Source organism: Capsicum annuum, chromosome 6, assembly GCF_002878395.1.
Source record: "Capsicum annuum cultivar UCD-10X-F1 chromosome 6, UCD10Xv1.1, whole genome shotgun sequence".
NCBI classification, from domain to species: Eukaryota; Viridiplantae; Streptophyta; class Magnoliopsida; order Solanales; family Solanaceae; genus Capsicum; species Capsicum annuum.
In genome coordinates this window covers 41,926,218-41,932,023 of record NC_061116.1, presented here as the reverse complement: position 1 = coordinate 41,932,023, position 5,806 = coordinate 41,926,218, and positions in this window count along the sequence as shown.

The following is a 5,806-nucleotide window of genomic DNA, read 5'->3' as shown; positions in this document are numbered from 1 at the left end:
TCAAGTCATGATGACGCCTACTCTACTCCACCAGTAAACAAGCCAAGTCATAGCTCAAAACGGCGAGTAATGCGCTAACAAGAGGAAATCAAAGAAAGATAGGGGTAAATCCATAATAACAATAACATAAACGGAAGCGAAGCAATCGACATATAAAATATATCAAATTGGGGAAGGTAGAGGACAAAATATACAAAATAATCCCTCCCAAGACCTGGTAAGATCGGTACTAAAGTCAATACTAAAAAAATAAGAATTCTAGACAGTATCAAAAATATACATAATATATACACAGTAATCTCGAAGGCAAAAGACTATACTGGAACAGATGGAGGAGGATCAACCTCGAACTTTAGAAAGTTCACCTTACTCCAGATCAGTACTGGGATAGGAGGATCACGTTAATGCCAACGACTGGTACCCGAATCTTCATCACATAAAAGATGCAGAAGTGTAGTATGAGTACCAATGCAATGGGTACTCAGTAGGCATCATCGACCACTGAGCTCAATACAAGAAAAATATAAATAAAATATAAGGGTGAAGTCTAAGTCAACAGTAAATAGCATTTGAAATGTAAACAACTATCGAGCTATGCAAATGCGATTAAAAAATAAGTAAAGCGATACAAAAAGAAAAATAATGCAATAATGAGAAGGCAAACCAAACATAACCTAACTGCGCCCCTATAAGCCCATTAGGCACACTGAAGAAGATAATTAATTCAACTGTGCTCCCATAAGATGGGGGAGCACACAAAAAGTAATTAAGAAAAAGCAAAAATAATACGTAACTAAGCCAATCCCAAGAAATCATAGTATCGATCCAAATGTACACCGGGCTTGAAGCGACATCAATAGGTAGTAATGAGTGGTCAGACGCCTAGCTTAAACCAGTAGTAGTGGATAAAAAAAAGGCCATTTACCTAATTTGAATTTAAAATACTGGGTAATAAAGAGTGGCCACATACATAATATACAACAGAACTCATAATCAAATATTGTACTCGACCGAAACTCAAATGAACCACAACTCCTAGAACCACAGTAATCAGTACCATAACTCCCAGATCATATCATCACCAGATGCTGGACTCAAATCAAAACTAACAGTAACCATACCCAACTATAAAACTAAAACGAAACCATATCGTAACCGATGCCAAAGTGGTGTCAGAATTCATAATAAATAACATAAATAAAGTATATATTTCCCCTGAATCGTAACTAAAATTTGAGGTTTCAAGCTTAATACCATGCCCTAAGTTCATAAATATTACACCATACTAAGGGATAACGAGATCAAAATCTATCTGAATGGGGCCCTAACTAGATAAATAAGGCATGAAATATTTCAAACGATACCCAAACTATAACTACCTATCCAAAACTAGCATAATAACATATAATTATCATAAATAAACTCATTCTATGGATAGGGTAAGCATAGCCTACCTGGACATCAATACTAAAAGCTTCCCCAAGAAGTTGAAATAGTACCCCACTAAAACCCGAGCTTGAATAACTTGATGCAGATAATTAATTTTCTAGTGATGGTTAAGTATAAGCTCAAAGATATTATTTTCCGCAACTCTCTTTCAATGTATTAAAGGTATATATGTAGCAACTATGTAATGAAAAATAATGGAGAGAAGTTATACTAATAATCATATTTATAAATATATATACACACACATACCAACAGGTAGCACTTTTAACCGACATGAAAATGAGATTAATTCTACCTAATTTATGCCTTGTCATATAGGAAATTAATGTCACCTACCTAATGCCATCATTACTTATCAATTAGTCACTAATTCATTTTTGCCAAGGTCCCACGTGGTTATGTGGTTGCACCTTATTGCCAATTCATTTCATTCTGCAATGTATCTATTTGGGTATGCATAGATTCGTCGTAAAATTAATATCATATTTTGAATATATCATAATTAATATAAAATTATTTCTAATACAACCTATATTATATAATAATAATAATAATATTTTAATATATCTAAATTCACTATCTCCACTTAAAATATTAATACATTATAAAAACTATTACAAAATAATATAGATATATCATAACTAAAGAATAGTATAAATATCACAAAAATAGTTTAGAAAGCTAATTAACTAATCGTCTTATCAAATTTATTTTAATTTAAATATTTCACAATACATTCGATATTAGTAGAATTCTCATACAAACTGCCTGAAAATCAAATTGTCAGTCTCAGTAAGTCATAAATAACTTTGGACGGTTATAGAAAAGGTCCAAATGAAAAAAATGTATGAAAACAAGAAAAATGAACGCGAGGATCATTACAACATCCACTACTAAAAGGAATTTTGTTCGCAAAAGTAAAGGATAAGGAAGTACCCGAAGGCTTGAACATATAGGGATACTGGGCCCGCATATCATGCTCGATCTCCTAGGTAGCCTCCTCAATTGGGCAGTGATGCCACTGCACTTTAACTACTATAATGTCCCTGGAACACAACCGCCTAACATCTTTTGTCAAAATACACGCAAGCTATTCTACAAATCCCAACCTCTTATCCGGCTGAATCGAGTCCCACCGAATCTTGTGTGACTCATCTAAAATATATTAATAAATATATGAAACATCGGGTGGATGGCTAAAAAGGCAAAAGGCAATGCCAACTCTTATTCTACCTCTCCAACTATCTGTAGATCTCAAATAGCCCAATTATTAGGGTTTGAGCTAACGCCTCCTCTCAAACCTTATCACGTCCATCATTGGCGATACTTACAGAAAGTCTCTATCACCAAACCTGACCTCAATGCACGATGCTTACAGTCATCATAACTCTTCTAGCGACTCTGAGCTACCCACAACCTATCTTGAATCATCCAGACCTAATCCAATGACTCACAAAACAAGTTTGTACCATGAGGCCTAAGCTCACAAGTCTCAAACCAACCAATCAGAGATCAACATTACCTACCATAAAGTGACTTGAATAGAGTCATCTGAATACTCGACTAAAAGTTATTATTATATGAAAATTTCTCCCAAGGTAAAACTGGTCCCACTGACCCCCAAACTCCAACATACATGCGCGGAGCATATTCTCTAAAACCTAAATAGTCTGCTTTGACTACACATTAGTCCAGGTATGAAAAGTAGTGCTAAGGTCAACCTTGGTACCAAACTCCTCCTAAAATATCCTCTAGAAGCTGGAAGTGAACTGAGAGCCTCAATCTGAAATAATGGAAACAGGTACCCCATGTAGGTGAACCACCTTTTGAATATAAACACGGGCTTACTTTTCGACACTGTAGAAAACTCAAATGAGTATAAAATGTGCAGACTTATTAAAACAATGGGAGGTGCAAGGAAATCCACCTACAAAATCCATAGTAACTCGCTCTCATTTCCACTTGGGAATGGGTAGCTAATAAAGTTATCGACCAAGCCTATGGTTGTTGTCCTTTACCTACAGATAACAAAGGCATCAAGCTATAAACTATGCTATATCTCTCTACCTACCAATTCACCAATAGTTTTGCCTCAAATCTCTATTTATCTTAGTTTTCCCATGATGAATAGAATACCTGAAACAATGAGCCTCACAAAAAATTAACTATATCAAATCTCCAACCCTTGAAGCCTAAATATAGTCATAAAACCTTAGAACACCATCAAAATAAGGTAGCCCTCTAGTACTTACCTTTTAGCACCTGTCCTCAAATTCTACAAACCCTGATATCCTCAAAATGATAACCCCAAATCTTATCCAACAAGGTGGATCTGGCCTATTACTAGTAATAACTCTACTGGGGTTAGAGATATCAAGACAAACCATCGAGATAGATAAGGACTGGATATCCAAAGCCCATGACTATTATGAAAATAAAATGAAGGCCAAGCTACCCACACTCACTGTCTTCTTGCTCAGGAACCTGTTACCACATCCACCTTGTCTAGATGGTATAGAATAGAGAAATTATAGTCCTTTACCAACTCAATCCATCTACATTTCCTTAAATTAAGCTTCTTCTGAGTCACAATATACTGAAGACTATAGTGGTCGATGAAGGTCTAACAACGAACCGTATATAACTAATACCTCTAAATCTTAAGTTCAAACACTACCACTGCCAATTTTAAGTCATGATTGGGGTAGTTATGATATGCATCTTCAGCTACCTTGATGCATATGCAGTAACATGACCCTACTACATCAGAACACATAATCAACACCATAAGCATCACAATAGCCGATAAGCCCCACGTCCTCAACTAGCAGAGTTAGAATAGGAGATAAAGTAAGCAAGTTCTTAAGCTTCAGAAAGCTCACCTTATAACTCGTAGACTACTAAAATGAAATCTCTTTCATGGTTAATCTAGTCATAGAGGCTGTAATAGAAGAAAAATTATCAATAAACTATCTGTAGTAGCCTGCCAACCCAACAAAATTATAAGTCATTGTAGGAGATATAGGCCTAGCCCAACCAAGATAGCCTCAATCTTTATTGGGTCTACCATAATACCATTCTTAGACACTGTGTGCCCCAAATAAGCTACAGAATCAAGCTAGAACTCTGTAATACCTCAAATTATGGTCCCTAAAAATTCTTGAGTTTTTGAACTCAGGCCCAAACTATGACTCACCTTACGAGTCGTAAGGTGTCTTTATAAGCCATAGGAGCTAAATCATTGTCTGAACAAAGAGTAGAGCCTATGATACTATATTAATTATGACTAGAGGTCATGAATCATAAAGACTCATTATGAGTTATGGTGTCCCAATCATAGGGTGACCAGTGTGTACCCTAAATGTTTCTGTCTTCATTACGACTAGGAGCCTACAAGTTATAGGGTCTCTTAAAGAGTCATATGGTGTGATTCATAGATTTTCTAGAGAAGGGTACCTCAGTTTTTTTCCAAAAAATGACTCATGGTGGCAAGTCATGCTGAGTCTTTATAAGTCATATAGTAATCCGTAGTCAATAGCAATAATTTTTCATCTTTTAATGAAGGGCACTTTGGATATTTCCCTCTTTACCCACTTAAATCCTGCATACATAAAGCACCTTGGACCATTATTTCCAACATTTATCAATCATCAATACCCTCTTTACTCTCTTAAAATTACTAAGGAAAGAACAAGCTAGGGTTTGTCAAAGTTGGTCATCTAAGGGCTCAAGGTTTGATTTCTTCTCCATAATTATGAACTTTTCAAGTATGTGACTCTACCCTTAAACTTGTTTTACTTAAAGCATTAATTTGCATGGTAATTTATTTGGAATTGAGTATGGGTTGAGGATTTTTGTTGTGGTTAATTCTTAAATTTTCTTCTCGTGATTATTACGAATTATTCATGTTTTGAATTGAATATTTTTGAACTAATGGGGTGCATGGGTGTGGGAATTGGAATGAGGATCGAGGCATTTCCCCAATTTGATGTTTTTTTGTATTAAAAGTGGTTTGGAAATTGTGTTCCCTCAACCCACTTGTGTCCTTGGTATTGACATTACTTACTCACACTATTGCATTGAATAATTGGTTAAAAGTTTAAGCATGGATTTTGTAGGCCTTGTTGGTCGTGTTTTGACTGAAATTGAAACCTTGGGGGCCAAGGCATTCCCCCGAGTTAATTTGAAAAATAAAAATAGGTTAGGCATTACACAAACTTAATTTAATTAACAAAGGGGGGGGGTGGCATTCCCCCAAGATGATGTAATATAATTAAAATAGCATGAGTGTAAGCTTGCAAGAATAAAGGTATGATAATAACTGTGGTGTGCCATAATGTGTAATCCATAGTTAAAT